At 41.9% G+C, this 21,450-nt stretch overlaps 1 protein-coding gene across 5 annotated transcripts in view; it reads right to left on the reverse strand.

Moving 5' to 3' along the window:
- Egfr (epidermal growth factor receptor) overlaps positions 1–21,450 on the reverse strand; it is a 212,264-nt gene that overhangs the window by 53,360 nt on the left and 137,454 nt on the right. The window lies entirely within an intron of this gene.

The raw sequence follows: 21,450 nt of genomic DNA on the forward strand, positions 1-21,450 counted from the left end.
TCTCGAGACAACATCAATGAAGCAGCCCACGGAGCATTATCACAACCCCCCCCCCCCCCGGCCCCAACGCATATTCCAGCATCCGAGCACGTAGCATGTCCCGAAAATTCAGCGCCTTCAAATTTGAACCAAGGACCTACAACAGAAACATCTTCGAAGACGGAGAAACAGTCTTCCCATTTCGAGGCCCATTTTCGGAACAAACATAAAAAAACATAAGAAAGTGGCGAAAATTACGTAATAAGGAACTTTAATTAATTATTCTTGTCCGTCTAATCACAATTTAAAAATTTAAAATTAAAATTAAGATAATTAAAATATCATGTGATGTTCCTATCGAAACATTCGATTTACATTTAGAACATCTTTTTCTTACGACATGTTTCGGTTCTTAAATGAACCATCTTCAGGTGTATAAAAATTAATTAAAATTATATAAACTTAAAACTTAATCATAATATTTTAATTAGCTTAATTTTAAATTGTGATTAGACGGACAAGAATAATTAATTAAATATATATTTTCACAATATGACGCAACTATATCATCTTAGTAATAAGGAACGTTCAACTGCGCGTTCACTAATAAAGCGGACCGCAAATGTCACAGAGACTTCTAATTTCGTTTTTGTTTTCATGAAACGACACTCGACTCGTATTGGGTTAAAATCCCGTAGCCCTTGGCGGTGATTTATGCAATTCCTGCCGGGAGCCAGGAAGTGACAGTACCGTCTACTAGTCACTTCTAGTCAAGAAACGGAAGATCATTCACAGACCTAGGAGGATAATATTAAAATTAATCTTGGGGAAACAGACTAAACTGAATTACCTCAGCACAAGGTGTTGTCAGAAGATAGTTAAGGAAATGCTTGCGTCTTGGGAAGTCAATACACTACTATCAGACCAAAAGACGTCGTGCTAGATCCAATTTGATGTAAAGTTTAAGAGGAAATACTTTTACGCCAGAGCTATTACGAAATAAAATACATTTATCATGATACAACGAACAGCCGAGTCACGGAAAGCAACAGAACACGTGTGGAATCTTGTACTAAGGATCAGTGTTCTCCACTAAGGAACAAGGAGTTGACGCATGAGTGAGCTGTTAAACACCAAAATTTCTCAGTTCTTGCACTGTTCAGAGTAGGCGGGGGATGCTGGACGGGGACATGTATTGTGGACACGCTGTATCAGGTCTCGTCGCCCGTAGCACGAGCCACAGATCGTGGTGAGAACACGGACGGACAGACAGACGGACGATTATTGAGCAGTCAGCTCGTTACAGCATTGGCGACTTGATCGGTACAGAAGTAACTCTGCCTTGCCACCACTCGATACTGATCGTGTCCGGAGACTGGAGGAACAACTCCACGGATTCCTAAAGATGTGCAACCCAATGCAGGTTCGTGGTTAGCTTCACGTTCTGACCACTTTACTCTTATAAAGACAGACGCCCGTACCCGAGAAGAGACGAATTCTGAGACTACAGTGAATCGAACCCTCATCATCCAGCCAGTAAACTTAATGAATATCTCAGCTAAAAGGTTAAGTCTGTAGCAGCTCATATTTTGCAATGGCGTGGTTATGGGCGCGCGTTCATTCAACTCAGATATCCAAGGATCACCAGTTTTTGTTCAGATCAATTGACAGGAACATTTCTGTAAAGGAGGATTACGATAAGAGACGCAAAGCTGAAACTATTTGTCCATTAAACTTACAAGTGTGAAGGCATATGAAGGCATTTCAGAAGAACTGAGATGTGTTAGTGATAAGTAAAGTACGAAATTACAGGAAGAAACTGGTAGAAAGTAATTGAATGTGAATCCAACAGAAAAGGAGATAACGCACATTGGAAGAAAGGATGGGAAGATGAACTTCAGATGCAACAGAGGACGGAGTCTAAAGCTTGAAAGAAGTAAAACTTTTGGACCGAAAATAGAAAGGTGAATGAGCCTCGGAATTACAGAGGTTAAAGGTCAACTGAATGTTCCCATATTAATTCCCAGGAGGAACAGCCCGTTTGTGACACAGTCGCCCGAGGAATTCTCCGGCTCGGGATTCGTCGGCCTTTAATCTTTCACTTTTGTCAAATTTCAACCAAAATTTAAATGTGCCAACGAATTTTGTTTTAACTCCCCAACAACAAATTTTAATACGTATATATTAAATCTTGTCCGTCTAATCACAATAATTCTTATTAAATATTAAAATATTACAGTAATTACCATTTCAACATTTTAAAATATTTAAAATATTAAATGATGTTCTTTATCGAAATATTCCGATTTACATTAGACCATCATTTTTCATGTTTCACGACATGTTTCAGTTCCTAAAAGAACCATCCTCAGGAACTGAAACATGTCGTGAAACATGAAAAATGATGGTCTAATGTAAATCGAATATTTCGATAAAGAACATCGTTTGATATTTTAAATATTTTAAATGTTAATTATTGTAATATTTTAATATTTAATATGAATTATTGTGATTAGACGGACAAGATTTAATATATACTTATTATATCACAATATGACGCAACTTTACCATCTTATGAAATTTTAATACGTTCACTTGTTCTTTACGTACAGACGACGAAGACGAAAAGCGGAATCAACTTGAGAATAATTTTGCATTCCTTCTTACTATGGGTCCATTTTTCTTTATGTACACACACACACACATGAAAGAACGTATGACGACAACACAACAAGCCCTAAAGTTTATGTTATGAGTAGAACACAATCAGAAAATCTCTACGCCTCCTGTCTAGAACACAATAAATCCAAAGCACACACAGACGGACGGACGGACGGACGGGAGGGGCATAGAATGGTACAGGGTAAAATTCTCACCCGGTGGGCTGAAAATCACGATTCTTAATTCGTAATGCAACACGAATTCATGTTATACATCCATCTCTGTCTTCATTTTTCCAAGAACCAGGTGCTGAGAGTAATAATAAAGAAAATGTTCTACAATAAGGTTTAGTGCAGCGTCATGGAACACGGTATGGATTTATTTCTCTTACTATTATGAAAATGTGCTGATCATTTCTCGTCGCTGTTGGCTGAAAGATAAATAAACTTGACGGAAACGTAGAGAAGAGATACGAGGGTGGTTCAGCTTTCTGGAATTTTCATTGTTTCAAGTAAACAACAACGTGGTTCGGTGTCATCTTTCGACATGTATACATGTGTGAAGGGAGGCCAAAATGGTAACTATATGTACCGTCTGCATTAACAGCAAATAATAACGCACTTTGTAGTCGTAAGTTTCTTATGTTTCTCACTGTAACCTGCGGTTATTTCTCTGAACAGCATTAACCAATTGATCATTGACATAAGACATGTTGAGTTTTATTTTTATTATTATTATTATTCAAGATTTATCACAAATAAACGAAATATATAACGCCCTATGTAACTCAGAACCCACCTCCTAGCATGTGATGTCAACGTTCAAGACTAACTTGCTTCCTGGCAGTTGCTACGGCACGCTGTTGTGGTGGGTTCCACGTTAACCGGGACACATATAATCGATAAATACATCAAATTTATTCCTTGCAATATAACCTAATTTAATGAATATTAGTAACAATCCTCGAGTGTAATATATAGTTTAAAACATGACGAAAATGCCACTCACGACTAAGTTTACTTAACAGTCCAGTCCTACATTTTTTTTTTTTATTAACTGGATGGATCTGGCTCAGAAAGACCACTGACGGGCTCTTGTAAACACATTAACGTACATCTTGGCTCCGTGAGAGGCGAGAGAGGGGGTAATCTGCTAAATAGCTAAGTAAATGTTAACTTAAAAACGGCTCTAGTCCATGTTATCAGTTAGATTGGCTGATACACTGCTAAATCCAGAGTTCAAAGCTGCAAAATGGTTCTTCAAATTTTCCGTGGCTTACATAAATTCCATGACCACGTGACATGCGCAGTTTCTTCCACCGTGACACTCAATTGCCTCCTCAGGAGACAACCACCGCGAGATGCTGATGCTTACGGCGAGGCGGTCATATGTAGACGGAATGCAGCCTGCCCGTGGACAGCTTTTTTCTCGTCGACAAGTCTCCTTCACATGCAATCATCGCCCGTTTCTCCTCAAGCCACAGACAGCAGCGAACTACTATACCCACAGTTATGTCCAGTTCCACACACACACACACACGGTTTTCTTCGAATGTCGAAGTACAAATTTTATTGAAATTCCTGAACCTCAACACGACTGGTCTTCTAGGATTTTGCGCCTGATGATGGAGGCAGTAAGTACATCCGAAACGTCAGTCAACTACTACCAAAATTGACGGTGCAACATCCTAGAAGTCAGCCATGTTCAGATGTTCGGATGTCGATCCGGAGACGGGCTGTCAACACTGAGAATTTCAGACGTTTTTCCGTAGTCATTCCAGGAAGACGTTAATCCAGTGCCTTATACTGGACCACGACCGTCTCCTTCCAAATGCTTTCCAAATCATTAAACATCAATCAACCCACCATCTGACACAGCAAAATCTAAGGTATTTAAAGCCTTGTTGAACAAAAACGCACAAGGGAAATTGCAGGGAGATTAACCGTAAGTCACTTTAAGGTACGAAGTCAACTTGCGCGCAGATTTCTTGAACTTAACTGACACACGATCCAAGAAAGTCTTACAACTAAACCAAACGAAAAACGAACAAACCAACAGCCGTACGGAAACCAGACAACACGCACGACCTCATATATATTCAAATTTTACTTTTTTTATAAAGAAACGAGACTACGTAATACTCAAGTACGGGGATCGGAGAAGTTAATTCGAATTGTGTAAGGAGAGATAATTCGAAACTGTGGGGAGGGGGGGGGGGTCAACCAGGGCCACCAGTACAAGCATTCAATCTGATTTTGGGATCGTACGAACACGAGCATAATGACTTGACAGGACTGGTTCATTGTTATTTGCATATTCCTGTCTACACTCAACTGTTCACAGCAGCTTCCTTCTTGTAGCCTACGCACGCACGCACTCACAGCCTATAAACAATGACATCTAGAGACAGTCCTGGTGTGCCCCCTCGTAACAAGGAAAAGGCTAATTTATAAACTAAAATACTGTTATCCAATATAAAAAATGATATGCCTTCCCTGTGCCAAGTACTAGCTCATGAAGACGTATAGGGGCGTGGAGGTAAAGCTCCAAGCATTCTTACTCTCAGCATTGGAGATGTGGTCAGCTGACGCGTGTATCACCCCCGGCATCAACTGAATGGACTGTCTAAGAGGCGGTCTGGGTGTGGTCAAAAGTTGAATATGCTTGTCTCTACACAGCAACGAGTAATTAAATGAACTACAGTGGATTAGGTACACCATGCACACTTGACTAACATTATTAATCGTTTAAATTGCTTTGAGGAAGGTGATAAAATATAGGATAAGCAAAGAATAAGGGTTTAGAACGTATCAATGTCCCACACTCTCGAAGAAACAACTGAGAGTATTGTCAGTGGAACCACGGTTCCGGAGAATTTGACGTAAATACGTCTATCCGGAAAGGAAGTTTATATATTGGCTTTATTCTAAATATTTCCTTTATACATGCTTTACAATTGAGATAAGTTTGATTAAGACATTTCTTATTTAACTTGAATTAGTTACGCTTAAGATGGGTCTGTGGTAGCTGAATGTAATGTAAAGTAATTAAATGTTTTATAGGTAACAACAATGCCGAGTAAACAGACGACGTTTCCTAGGTAACCAGGTTACACTTTTTCGTTTCCCTTTTTTGCCGAATGACCCTTCAATATAGACGTATTTACGTCAAAAAACAACAATCTAACCAGGCAACAATTATATTTAGAAAGCAAAAGGATTCTTTTACCAAAGAGAAGAAAATGTGTTGATAAGAACATTCACGAAAATTTTGTAACAGGAGAATTTTCTTTGTACACAAATCACGAATATTCCAAGTAAACATAAGTCTGCAGTTTCTGGTTCTTGCCCTGTTATCTTTGATACTGCAGTTTTCGTACGGCAACTTGTTGCACACGGATGTATAGCGTGTAATCTACACGAGAAACAACAGGCATAAAGTCACTGGCGAAGAGTCGAGCAACATCGTACAGCCAACGTAATGCCCGTCAAAATTTCAACTGGAAATGTTACGCCTATTTATGTTCAAAACATAACATAAAAGGAAAACCGACAAAAATCAACAAATACGCGCTGTGTATTAGTAGTACTGTAATAAGCACTCCATCTCGCACTGTACCACGACTAATATTTCAGTTACGCAGCAAATTTATTTGTGTGGTTCCCACCAAAATCAATTCAATGTCATCCGCGGATGCCTGGCTTCTTTCTCATGCTGTGTAAGCAACAAAGAATTTAGGACCAGTTTTCAGTGCGCCTAGTAAGGAACTTGCTGTCTGGAGCCACTTGTCACGTAATGTGAAAGTGTAATGAATTTGCTACAACGGTCCCACATAAACCCGAGCAAATGGATTAAAAACTTATCTACGAGGTGCGATCGGAAAGTTTCAAGAATGTGTCAATAGAGGGCGAACCGGATGTAGTACGAGCTTCTGCCGCTAGGGGGTGCGGCCTACATTCATAGTGAATCAGTGTGCCAGCCGGCATCATCGAATTAGCATTTGTTTCTTAGTTACGGGCGTTTTGGTAGTGCATTACACCGACCCTCCTGCGATTTCGGAATGGCGTGTGCATCAAATTTTGCCAAAGACTCGCCAAAACGGCTACGGAAACCTATGAAATGCTAAAGCAAGCATTTGCGGAGTCCGCAATGGGTCGTGCACAAACTTTTGTGTGGCATTCACGTTTTAAAAATGGCCGAACCTCTGTCGATGATGACGAGCGTTCTGGACGACCATCTTCGAGCACAACGCCCGAAAATGTTACGAAGATTCGGCAGGCCATTCACGAAGATCGACGTCGTACCATCAACGACTTGTGCGACATTGTTGGGATAGGCTATGGGACCTGTCAGCTGATTCTAAAGGAAGAACTCCACATGCGACGCATCCTGTCTGAGGACCAGAAGCAGAATCGACTTCTCGTTTGTCAGGAGCTCAAAGATCTTGCAAGAACCGACCCCAACTTCCTTTCTAAGCTCCGTGTGACTTTTTCCTCTTCCCAAAGATGAAAATTCAGCTAAAGGGAAGGAGATTTGAGACGATAGAAGAGATTCAGGCAGAATCGCAGATGGCGCTTGACAGGCTGACAAAGAAAGATTTCCAGGGATGCTTCCAGGCTTGGCAGCGGCGCTGGGATCGTTGTGTTCACTCCCAGGGGAACTACTTCGAGGGTGATGGATAAATTTAATACCTGAGATAAGTGTACGGGTTTTTATACACGCAGTCTTGAAACTTTCCGATCGCACCTCGTGTCTTTGGTCTTCAGTCGTTTCGATGTTTTATGTCTTGCTTTAATTCCCAAGAACTGGATTCGTCTGTCGCAATCGGCACAGAGGTGATGATACCAGCACAGGCTACCTTAAGCACGCGAATTGCAGGACGACCTAACCTCACTAACAATTAATTACGTTACGTCGGTTTATGACAAGAAATTCCTCTCTTTTGAAACGGACGCTGGCTTATCGCATGGCTTTATGACTACTCACACCTTCACGTCCTCTAGCGTTACATAAGACAACGAAAGAAAGAAAATTCTGAGGACTTAGAAGGCAAATGTTCTCGTGCATGGAGTACGACCGAACCACGAAAGTAAGACTCCTCATTTTTTAATATCCACTCCACCTCAAGCCCGACTTGAGTAAACATACACGTAAAGAGGCCCTGAGATATGTTTTTCACACCTATACACGACAGGTAAAATCACACTATATACTGGACATCCCCCTCATATTCTTTAACCAAAAATCTCCTCTTACTTTGATAATTTCTTTCCAAACTTTTATCTTCTGTGTTTATTCTCATTTCTCGCCCTCCAAAAATGTTCATATTTTTATCGACAAATTACCTGACCTTTAAAATCCTATAACCACCAGTGTATTCATTAAAATGATCGCCTGTAAACTTGATATAACCACTTATATTATTATTAAGTGTTGTGTATTACGACAGGTCCATTGCTCTGCCCAAAAAGAGCTCTCCAGTTGTCCCTATTCTCGGCTTCTCGCTTTAATTCCTGGAACGTCATCTTCTTTCCTTGTTTAAGGTCGTCGGTTAGCTGTATCAATCTTCTTCCTAGTCCTCGCTTTCCTTCAACCTGGCCTTCGGTGATATCACTCAGTACTCCATTCCTTCTCATAATATGTCCCAGCCAGTTAGCTTTCCTTCGTGTAATCGCCTGCAGAATGCTTCTTTGCTCGTTGACTCTCCTCAATACTTCTTCGTTGGTCACTCGATCCGTCCACCTGATCTTCTCTATTCTTCTCCAACACCACATTTCAAAACTCTCCAGGTATTTCTGTTCCTTCTTCCTGAGTGTCCAAGTCTCTGCTCCATACGTAACACTTCACTAGTTTCTTCTTCATCTCCAAGCCCACTAACAAGATTAAATTCCTGTCTTAAATTTAAAGGCTGATTAATGTTAATAAAATCTATTTAATTCATGATATACGCCCACACATTATAAAAACTGAATATTAACCTCATCTGAACACATCTTTTTGGGACACTTGCAGTTTTATCTGCTCGTTTTTATGTGTGAAACTGAAAGATAAAAAATTATCGTCGGGATCTTTCACGAAATTTAGTAAGGTCTTAAAACTCTCTCTGCACTTAACAGAGGGTCATACGCGCATGAATATATACCAAGTGTTGAATACCATAGAAAAATTCAATTTTAAAGCAAAGCACACCAACAGTAGACCACTTCAGACTCTGAACGCAGTGAAAACGTTTGTGTCTTAAGTCGACTGTACTCCTGACGACGCACATAAATACCTGCCATATAAGGCTCACCCCTCCAGCAGGCACAGACCAAGGAAATGACGTTTAACATCACTGGTTCTACCTTTGACTCACATACACGTTACATTTAGTTTTTGTGGTAATCTTTCCTTGTCCACAGCACGATATGTTGTATATATCAACTTGCAGGATTCCTTCCCATCATTCCTTGCGCACAAGTACATTCACGTACAATAACACACGGGGCGGCCTTGGTTTTCCATAAAGACTTGTCTTACGCTTGCGTTATCACCCACGGTCGCTTTGTCAAGAACCCGGAGGACAATGGGAGAAAGTTCAAAGGCCAAAGTAGGGCAATGCAAACTAGATTCAGGAATAAAATGAAAACGAGGCACAGAACTGTATGTGGTTATTCGATTCTGTATTAATACGCTCTATTGTAAGCAGCTGACGACGCTAAGTAAGCCTGTGGTGTTTCATAACAATTTTACAATAAGCAGGAAGGCAACAAATTACATTAACATTAAGTAGGATTTGAGGTTCTCACGGAGGTCAGTACGAAGATGGTTGTCTTCTTGATATGTAGCGAAGTGTAGTCTGGTAGAGGTTTACCGACGTTTCAGAAGTCCTTGCTGCATCGCCCTGACGATGTATGTAAGAAGGACCTCTAAAACACGGCGGTACAACCCAGAAGACAGCCATTTTCGTACATCAACATTAAATAAATAAGAACAAGTCGCCTTCCTCTGCAAATTCTTCGATTACCGCAGAGGACTGTAGCATGTGCCCGAATTTATAACTTGTGTTGGGCAAGGCCGTGGTCTAGGCAACACGGAGTTTTCCTCCGGGGGCTTCCCCGGTTTCTCCGTGGCATCCCAACAATTACTCCATTCACACACAGAAGAAGGCAATGGCAAACCACTTCTGGATCATCTGCCAAGAACGTATATGAACAGGTCCCAGTCCGAGAAAAGGATGGAAGGATCCTGTTCATATGGACCAGTCGTCAGACAGAACACTAAATAAATATAATAAAATAAATATATATATGTATAAGGTGTCGAAATTAGGAAATAACGCCTGTGAAGAGGCGATAACTTTGAAGAGTGGTGTCTTATACTTCGATCCCTGAGGCGCAGCGTTAAAGACAGCCTAATTCTTTGTGAAATTTCTATTCTTTAGAACAGCGTGGCTTCACATTTCTGTGGATAATTGATCCGACACAGCTCCTTTCATATTGCAAAGACAGACGGGACTAGTGTTTCAGTCTGGAAAGAAAAATTTTGAGGCCACCAACTTACTGAGAAACGTGGCACCCTACAAAATTCAAAGTTATAATAAACTCTTATATTTCTCATATTCTCTGGGCCAATTTACGCAGTCTACAATTAAAGGAAATGGTGTCATGCAGCCTATATAATTAAAACAGCTGATCCTAAAAACTTATTCAGAGATAAAAAGTTTATCCACGGCAGGGTAATTGATTTCTGGATAATATCTTTGTAGAATAAAGGTTTCTATAAATTATTTTGAACTGAACGTGTTTTATATTTCCCATGGTCCACACACTCACGTTTCAGACGTGATATGTAACAGCACAACCGAGTTCTTACCACTGCGCGCGGGGACTTAGCGTGTGGTCGTCCTTGTAATTATCGCCTCGTTCACGACTTCGTGCTTGGCGCGACGATCGCACTTCGGAAACAAAACAGCATCAGCATTCTGTTAATTAGCGCAGCCCGCAGTACCGACATGCGGCAAACAAAAGCTATTACAGAGTAAACGGGGAAAAACTAAACAGAAGACAAAGATCGAGGAAGAAAGTTAAAAAAGCAAAGAAAACCATGACAACGATTACTGAACCATCACAATTTCCTCATGTACGGGTAAAGGCAATTCTTATCCGCGGGATGAAGCTAAATCAGTGTCCATCTGTGCGTGATTTTCCTCAGGGACACTAAGGGACAACAGATTTGAGGGTCCCACGTCGACGACAATGAAGATCACCGTCTTCTGAGACGTTGCTTCGTTCCATCTAGTAAAATTTTTGCCGTTTTTCAAATGTGTTTAACGCCTCCATCATCAGATCGATGTTGATAATGATGGAAGCAGGAATAACGTTCGAAACGTCGGTTAACTTCCACCGGACTACACGACGCAACATCCCCGAAGACAGACATCTTAGGGACAACGAAACCTTTCTCTCGTATTTCCATAGCAGACAATGCAAATATGTTCAAGGTTAATCATGACAAAAGAATGCGCTTCAAGGATTGGACGGAGGATGCCCGATAAAAAGATGTACAGTCGTGTTCGATACGGAGTCAATAATTTCACTTTGTAAGCTTAATCCACCAAAATGATATGAGACGCGATTTCCTAAACACCTTGTATCATTTTCTTTCATCTTGGCGTTTTGTCCCACAGGGAGTCTGGCGGGAACTTGTTCCGGAACGGGAGAAGCCGTGGCTGGACCTCCTGATGGAATGTGCCTCTGCCCGCCCCCACGTCACGATACGAACTCACTCACGGCTTCCCCAAGGTGCCCGAGATCTCGTTATCACCTTCAGCACGAACCACTTTGCTACGATACATCTAAACCCCCAGTGAAGGACAAACACCTCGGGTCGAGACGTCTCGGTCTGGTCATGTTCTTACAACAAAGGAATGTCTAAAGCCGATACAGCAGAGCGGATAGCTCGGTCAGAGTCCTAACACTCTGAAGCCGTAGCTCATCTAAATAATACATAAACATTCAGTTCTTACCGCAGAGGATAAAAAAAAGTCTCCTTTGCAAAGATGCGGGTTGGAGAAGCGTTTGCTGTGCGTACACGTCAAAGTACATCGGTCCCCTGGTTGACGACAAGCGATTCCACGACGACCACCGTCAAATGAAATTATGTAAGACTTGAGGTTCTCACAGCGGTGAGTATGAAGATTTCCGTCTTCTGGGTTGTTGCGCTGTGTAGTCTGGTCGATGTTTACCAACGTTTCAGAGGTCATACTGCCTCCGTCATCAGGGCGCCCTGATGACGGAGGCAGTATGACCTCTGAAACGTTGGTTAACATCGACCAGACTACACAGCGCAACAACCCAGAAGACAGAAATCTTCATACTCTGATGACGGAGGCAGTATGACCTCTGAAACGTTGGTAAACATCGACCAGACTACACAGCGCAACAACCCAGAAGACAGAAATCTTCATCGCCCTGATGACGGAGGCAGTATGACCTCTGAAACGTCGGTAAACATCGACCAGACTACACAGCGCAACAACCCAGAAGACAGAAATCTTCATACTCTGATGACGGAGGCAGTATGACCTCCGAAACGTTGGTAAACTTCGACCAGACTACACAGCGCAACAACTCAGAAGACAGAAATCTTCAAATGAAATTATCTTTAATCGAATATAGGAAATAAACGTTCGCCGTTTCCACAAACAACGCACGTGGAACTCTGAGAGGCAAGCCAGTTGAGCTTCACCTACGAGCGCTCTGATTGGCCGAAAATGGGGGCAGTGTGATGTCATAAACATATCGTTAACATGTCATTAACTGAAACAATGGGACCTTAACCGGTGGTGGGACATTAATCGACGGCATTGTAAACCGAGAGACCATTTGCGCGTAAATTTGTGACTGGGAAAGAAAGTCTTGCGCATTACAAAAGCATCGAGAAAGAGTGCTGGGTTCGAGTCCCGGTAAAGATGATTTAGGCAGAACATGTCCTACATAAGACCGACAGTTTCAGCAGAAAACAAACCAATACGGTCCTTTATCAAGATTCTTACTTGCTCGTGTACAGTCTACAAGGACAAAACCTGTTCACGATGATCATAGCGTTAATGTAAATCCAATATTTTATAACATATGTTAATAACCCTGTGAAACCCAGTGGTAACTATACGTACCACCTGTTTTAATAATCAGTAACTCGGAATCTAATAGTTATGATACCCAGAATGAGCAGTGCAAATGGCATAAACCAGCTGAAGTTTTTATTGGTGAAGTGTTGTTTTCTTTGCGGTACGGACTGAAATTCTTAAAAGTTACTTAGAAGAGCTTCAGATTGAAAGGGTTAATGTTAAGTTTACTAAGATAAAGTCAAAGCTCAGCAGTCCAAGACGCGATTAATCACGTTTCAACACCAAATCGATTTTAAGATACTGTCTTCGTATTAATTATTAATACTTTTATAGTTATGACTTTTCGTAATCCACAAATACGTTCAGTCAGTACAGAATTTAGTCTCCAGATTCTCCTATTCGACGCCACTTCTTTTATAGAAAAACATCTGGCCCCCGGTTCATAAAATTGTTCATCCCTGATGCAAAGAGATGATACGACACAATTAGACGGGATACACCCACTGGAAATCAATCGTGTATGCTGATCCGAAGGGGTTCGGCACATCGCCCAAAAAACTGTGACTTTTAATCAGCTTACGATGTGCTACAAGAGTATAAGAAGACAGGTTATTCATTCAGACGCTGCAGCATTTAAGTGAGTCTTATTTTTTGGTTCAATTGTAATATAATCTTTACGTCGCTGGCATGTTTGTACCGGCTAGAAATGAACACAAACTCCTCACTCGATTCGACAATCAACAACACTCCATTTTGTATTTACGTGTTTCGTATGATTCTCCCTGTAAATGTACATCATTTCCTTAGACAACATTAACCGATTAATTTTTGTAATCGTGAAGTGATGTGTTTTCTTTGCGGTACGGGTTGAAATCTTATATATTATTTGGACTTGCTCCGGGTTTCAAAGGGAATTACGGGAACTTGGCACGTAAAATTTCTGTGTGCAGACACGCCAATAACACGCCTATTAGATTCTGAATCAAATGTTCTATGCGGTAATATTTACAAACATGGTAAATGCTCGAAACTCTGATATATCTGACGCATGGTAGTGGGAATTTATGCTAAAGGAAATTGTGTACAAAATTTTTATACTAATCTATTTTTCCCAGTCGCTTCACCGATTGAAACATGTGGTGGGCAGCGTCATCAAACTTCACTCCCAGAACTTCTCATGGTTTCCGTTTTCCCACCAAACGGGAACTGGTGCTGAATTCCCTTTAGAACGACGCTTTCACAAGACCGGCAAAGCAGTTGTGGCTCAGAGAATGTAAATTAGCCACTTAATTATCTAAACTGACAAGCCAAGAAAGTAACATTGCAACATCCAGCATGTCAACTGAAAGTGCTCTGCGGCATTTTGCCAGCGACAGGTTCCTGAAGCCCGCTCAGGTCGTACATCCACGTTCCTCTGTTTCCACATCTTCTTCAGTCACAGCTCTACTCTTGAATCGTCAGCGAGTATGGTGACAAATGCGAACGATTTGCCAAGCACACAGTCGTGCACTTCAGAAGCAAACAAGTAAACCATACGAGGTGCGATCGGAAGGTTTCCAGACTGCGCGTATAAAAACCCTTACACTTATCTCAGGTATTAAATTCATCCATCACCCTCGATGTAGTTCCCCTGGGAGTGAACACAACGATCCCAACGCCGCTGCCAAGCCTGGAAGCATCCCTGGAAATCTTTCTTTGTCAGCCTGTCAAGCACCATCTGCGATTCTGCCTGAATCTCTTCTATCGTCTCAAATCTCCTTCCCTTTAGCTGAATTTTCATCTTTGGGAAGAGGAAGAAGTCACACGGAGCTTAGAAAGGAAGTTGGGGTCGGTTCTTGCAAGATCTTTGAGCTCCTGACAAACGAGAAGTCGATTCTGCTTCTGGTCCTCAGATAGGATGCGTCGCATGTGGAGTTCTTCCTTTAGAATCAGCTGACAGGTCCCATAGCCTATCCCAACAATGTCGCACAAGTCGTTGATGGTACGACGTCGATCTTCGTCAATGGCCTGCCGAATCTTCGTAACATTTTCGGGCGTTGTGCTCGAAGATGGTCGTCCAGAACGCTCGTCATCATCGACAGAGGTTCGGCCATTTTTAAAACGTGAATGCCACACAAAAGTTTGTGCACGACCCATTGCGGACTCCCCAAATGCTTGCTTTAGCATTTCATAGGTTTCCGTAGCCGTTTTGGCGAGTCTTTGGCAAAATCTGATGCACACGCCATTCCGAAACCGCAGGAGGGTCGGTGTAATGCACTACCAAAACGCCCGTAACTAAGAAACAAATGCTAATTCGATGATGCCGGCTGGCACACTGATTCACTATGAATGTAGGCCGCACCCCCTAGCAGCAGAAGCTCGTACTACATCCGGTTCGCCCTCTATTGACACAGTCTTGAAACTTTCCGATCGCACCTCGTATCAATGTCACTTTGCGAACCAAAACACAAAAGCTGTACCACATCCAAACCAAAAACAAGATAACTGTGCCGCTGGAGTACTGAACGACAATACATCCGTACCAAATGCGAATCAAATAGAGCCAAAGTTGCGATATTTATAAAGCAAACGCAAATTCAGCTCACTCGAATAACACACAGCAAAGTCGTGCCACTTCGAAAACAATCACCATCAAAATTGTAACGCTGCAAACCAGACAAACATACAATCAAATACATGCAATTCTTTCTCTGGAACTGGAACTACAGCTAACCTACCTCGGGGTTTCCTTGGCTCTTCTGGATGCAGAAATAAGACAGCACAGTCGAGGCCAGGCGATCATTGAGATACGTCTTGTCTGACGAAACGGAACGCGCGTGTGGTTTGCTGTACATTACGCAAATCTGATTATCATAATCAAAATGCTTCTAATGCACAGTTACATGCTGAGAGATGAAACATGATACGCAGAGGGAATTAGCATTGCGACAGCTACGCTGCAAACAAGTGTAAAATCGAGAAACTGTGCAAATGGACCAAGACTACGCAAAACCAGGGGTGGGGAAAAACGAACCGCGAACCAGACGTTCCCCCTGTAAAGGCAATCCGGAGTTGAGACATTCACGTCCACCGTACAGAGAAGGAATTGAACGTGCAGAAGTAAACTAATGAGGCAAACAATAATTAATTAAGCAAAATATATATTGATGGATATCAACGTTTACTGTTTAACAGTATCAAGCGCACGCAGTTCTTAATTACGATATTCAGCCACGGTGGTCTAGTGGTCAGAACACTAGCCTTGTAATCCTGGGGTCCCGGGTTAAATTCCCGGTGGTGCTCAGATTTATAACTTGTGTTGGGCAAGACCTAGGTCTAGGCAACACGGAGTTTTCCTCCGGGGACTCCCCGGTTTCTCCGTGGCATCCCAACAATTACTCCATTCACACACAGAAGAAGGCAATGGCAAACCACTTCTGGATCATCTGCCAAGAACGTATATGAACAGGTCCCAGTCCGAGAAAAGGATGGAAGGATCCTGTTCATATGGACCTGTCATCAGACAGAACACTAAATAATAATAAGATGAGGTGGTCTAGCGGTTAGAACGCTGGCCTTGTAATCCTGGGGCCTCGGGTTCGATTCCCGGCGGTGCCCGAATTTATAACTTGTGTTTGGCAAGGCGGTGGTCTAGGCAACACGGAGTTTTCCTCCGTGGCATCCCAACAATTACTCCACTCACACACAGAAGAAGGCAATGGCAAACCACTTCTGGATCATCTGCCAAGAACGTATATGAACAGGTCCCAGTCCGAGAAAAGGATGAAGGATCCCGTTCATATGGACCTGTCGTCAGACAGAACACTAATAATAATCCGCAAATGGGGGAATCTATAGTTGTTTTTCGAGTGGTGACCAATAGCATTTTGAATAAAAACATAAACAGTGTTTTCTATCCCAGAACGCGTTTTACTGGAGCTTTTTAATTTCATTATACATTTATAAATAAAACTCTTTTTTAAAAATTGTACTGATTCGCAAATTTATCTGAATGCCAAGATTTAACTAATAACGGTAATACTGATTACCTTGATGCTGTGATAGTCTCATCACTAAAATTTAATTTTTTTAGCTACATTATGTATCTTGCAAGTTTCTCTCGCACCAGCAATTATTTATAGCTCACGAGCACAGGGACCGGTGGAGGGCTTTGGTTAATTCGGTGGTAAAACTTGCACAAAACAAGACAGCCTTTCCTTTGGCCTTTGCCTTTCCAACAAATAATAGGATGTCCGTCGCCAGGTAAGTGACTTAAAACGCCTGATGAATATCTTCGGCGTCTTCCCCCGAAAAAAAGTTTTCCTCTGATTGATTGAACAGTTCTGTCAGACACTAGACTGTTTTGTGGGGGTCGTATACATTTTATGGATTTATTAGGCGATGTGCATCATGTCTCATAGATAGCGACCAAATGTGGTTAGCAAGGAACACAAAATACCGACGACAGAAACTGAAAACACGTGCTGAGGGACTGGGGTTAAGATAAGAAATCTAACCCGTAGGAAAAAGTGGATGAAAGAAAACCATTTAAAGTTGATAAAATCTTTTTTTTTAAAAAAATATACAGTATAGTGAAGGGAAAATAATTCCACGGTACGTGTTTTCATTCTGTGCCACAAGATTGTCTCTCTAGAAAACGTCTTTAAATAAAATTCTCACTGTACACTCCGTTCTAAAAACGGTAAGAGGGAGGCAAATTTTTACAGCTCAACATATCTGGACAAGCTTTTCAACCCGAGTTCTACGTATCTGCTCGTCACGAATATTTACGCTGATGGATAAAAATTCACACACCTGAGTCTAAGCTGATGAGAAGGAGTCGCTATGAATATCTAACCACAAATTCGTCTATCTCTGATCAGAGGGCAAATGGCGAACTCTTTTGAACACCGTAATGAACTTTTCGAGTTCCAAAGAAGGGTAACTCCTTGACTCGGTAAACATTCTCCTTTCAGGTTCTCAAAACTCTACGCAATTAGGAATTCTTCAGAGATTGAAAGATGGTAAAGCTCCTTACAGACTGGACAGGTCGGGCTGTTTCTACCTGCATGCCACCCTCCCCGTCTTTCAAGGTCTACCCCCTTCAGGAAGACAATGCACAAGTTGTTTCTTTGCTAGGTTATTCAATTGCAACGTATCAACTACATAGACTGTTTTCTGCCTGAACGTCCTAATTCGAAAATCTCTGGTTGGTTCCTAGCAATGACGCTATATCTGGCCAACAGTAGATGAAAACGACGATTGTAATGTTCTCTGAAGTGGCGCCGTGTGGCCTTGTGAGGAACATGCTGCTTCCACATTCAGGTACCAACTACACCGACCACGACCGACAAACGAGTCGCGTGATAACATTAAATATAAAAAGAACCACTCTCGTGTTTGAAACCATAAGATTCCTACGTTACGCCATGTGACTAAATTACCCATCTCCAAAAAAGAATAGTCCATACTGAGAAGCTAACAGTCGCTCAGCCAGTAAGAAAAATATTTCCTCACGTACGAGTTTTCTTGTACGATGGGCCGTTTTATTGCAAAGTATAGGTTTACAGCAGACGATAAATTCAAATGGTTATCCCTTATACGAAATTTAATTTAAATCCGTTAAGTAATTCCGTAGGCAACAGTCACGCACTAATTACACCTTCTAAACGAGGAAAACAATTCTGAGTTACCCACAGTTCAAAGAGGCAAGGCAACGTGTTTCAGATGCGGCAGGATTTACTCTATTCTCGGTATTGGTCCAGTTCCCTCCCCTTCTCTGCCCCCCGGCACCCAACAGCATCCGATTAATGCACGTAAAACAAAAATAGTCTTGTTCATCGAATGGGGGCGTGGAGCAGAGGTGAGAGCTGGATTTGGGGGGGGGGGGGGACGTAGTGCGGATAATAACAGGGGCTGCCATCACTCCTCCAAAACCACCTCAGAGATAAACTGTTGGTACTGGCTCGAGAGGCCAAGGAAGAACAAAGGCTGGAGAGAGACACGTCCAGGAACAAAAGAAGGCGAGCATACGCTGTTTTGCTGGCACCAGTAAACAACTGGTTATATTATGATAGAGAGAAAACACGAAAAGAAATCCATTAATCGTGTCATTATCTACTAAAATATCCATGGTTCGAAAATCGGTACTAAATAAAGGTTACAATACTGTTTCAAAACGTACGTTCCAAATACGATTCCCAGCGTGAAATACAGTGTGTCCCAAAAACAGAAGTTTATGTATGCAAATAAAATTTACAAGACCAATTTCTAAATAACTGTAAACATGTTAGATTTTTGTGTGTCATGTGATAAATAACTACTCGCTGACTTCATGTCAGGACTCGTTTCTAATCTTATTCCGGACATATAAACCTCCCATTACAGCACCATGAATCTGCTGGCTGAATACAAATACTTTACAGGTCGTTAAACAAAAATATATCATCCTACAACACACTCAGGTTTGTCGAGCTATTTCAATGCGAAGAAACCTGTACACAGCGCCTGGAAGGGTATACAACTCTTACTGTACTACAGTTAGTCGGATTGCATATCTGGTCCAGCAGGGGACATACAGCATTCCTTGGCGCGAGTAACGAGTTCGCTGAAAATCAATTCTGTGCACATATCGAAGCGGATGCTAATAATTAATATAAGAATCAGAATTGTTCCAACTTTTAAAAACAGTCGATCTTGACTTGACTATAGCAGTGGTACTATACCGAGAAACGCTGGCGGATAGTAGACAGTAGCAAGTACAGATGGCAGTCAATTGCCCCCGACTCAGACACTGGCGGGCAACATACCACGATCGACTCCCATACAAGGTAACAGAATACGCAACATCCACGTTAGCAGTTTCGCTCTGCGGCTTGAACAGGGCACCAGAGCTAGCTTTTTCCAGGAGGTGAATACCAAGAAACCACAGCCTTAAACTCCTTTAATTTGCCGATAATTTGTACATTATTTTAAGGCGACAACAGTTCCCACGTTCGCAATCATAAGTCTGCCATGCGTGCAGTCATTTCATACGCAGACAAAGATTAAAATCGAAATTAAAAACCGTACATCGATACTGTTCCAGTCTTACCACACACAAAGTGAAAACTTCCCCTGTACTAAACATGCCGTAAAGACGTATTGGGGAACTGAGGTATAGGTATATATATTCTTAACCTCAACACTAAATGGCGGTGAGTGGTTAGTTTTACGTCCTGGCTAATTTAACACATATGAGAAACACCTGGGACTCGTTGAATAGGAGGCTACACGGTCTAGACACGATGCTGCGAAAAGAAAAATTCTGGCCCACCGGGAATCGATCCCTAGACCTTTTATAGACAGATCAGAAAGTTACAGTGGAACCACGGTTCCGGAGAATTAGACGTAAATACGTCTATACGGAAAGGAAGTTTATATATTGGCTTTATTCTAAATATTTCCTTTATACATGCTTTACAATTGAGATAAGTTTGATTAAGACATTGCTTATTTAACTTGAATTAGTTACGCTTAAGATGGGTCTGTGGTAGCTGAATGTAATGTAATGAAATGTAATGTAAAGTAATGAAAGGTAAGGTAATGAAATGTTTTATAGGTAACAACAATGCCGAGTAAACAGATGTTTCCTAGGTAACCATCTTACACATTTTCCTGTAACTTTTTCGTAACACTTTTTTGCGGAATGACCCTTCAATATAGACGTATTTACGTCAAAACATGCAGGCAGACTGAGCGTTTGATCTTGCCTTTCCCGACACAAAACTCGGGTTGAAAACTCGGTCAACCTGTGTGGAATGAGTATGGAACAAATCGATCGAATTGTCAAGGCACAGATTTCTAATCTCACGTAGACGATACAGCGTAAATAAAGCTTTAGTGAGTATGTCCTTGTGAGCGCCTTTCACCAGGAAAATAATCCGCTGTCACCAATGCAGAAGTTTCAGGAATGCACTCATTACCAAAATAATTATAGTCGGTTGTTATGTTCACCGCTTAGCATCAGAGTAGGCGGATCAGTGACATCTGGTGGGCGCCTGAAGGGCAACACAGCGCGACAAGGCAAACCAGTCCATCGCGCGACGAGGTGTTCTGTACCAGGGCGCCAACTACAGAACCGTTCGCTTCAATTTCCTACGCGGTCGAACCAATGGCCATTTCCACCAGATCCCGTTTATGCTAAACCAAAACTATGAGACACGATAAAGCAGTGTTACACGAGAATGGCTAGTAATTGCCAGCAAGTTCTTCCCACGCGCATTCCGCCCTCGTATTTCGAATTCCGACAATACATCGCCCGGACCATGATGTACGGAGTTCCTCGTAAATTGAAATCGTTTATTTCACTTCTCTGGGCTGCCATAAACCACTCGCCATGCTGGTTTTTTTAAAGAAAGCGTTATTGTTTCTGTCTGTCCCAGGCACCTCGAGAGATTTACATCTCCTGATGGACCATCACGGTCAATAACTGAACAGAGCAGAATGTTGGTATTCACGTTCAGAACCAAACGGCTGAGGGGAGGAACAAGACAACTTCAAACATCAGTAGTTGATACAGTAACTGAAGTTCTGGTGGCGGTGAAGACGTTGGTGTTGTTATTTTCGGTATTTACACAAATATTAGCAGAGTTTTGGAGGGACATACTGTCTTTATCTTCGGGTAAGAGTAAATGCGATGTCATTTGATTACGAGCGGGAGACGGCGCGAAGCTCCCGAG

The sequence above is a fragment of the Zootermopsis nevadensis genome, unplaced genomic scaffold (assembly GCF_977971745.1).
Source record: "Zootermopsis nevadensis isolate Lab colony 2312 unplaced genomic scaffold, Znev_1.0 Znev_ptg000010l, whole genome shotgun sequence".
Taxonomy (NCBI): Eukaryota; Metazoa; Arthropoda; class Insecta; order Blattodea; family Termopsidae; genus Zootermopsis; species Zootermopsis nevadensis.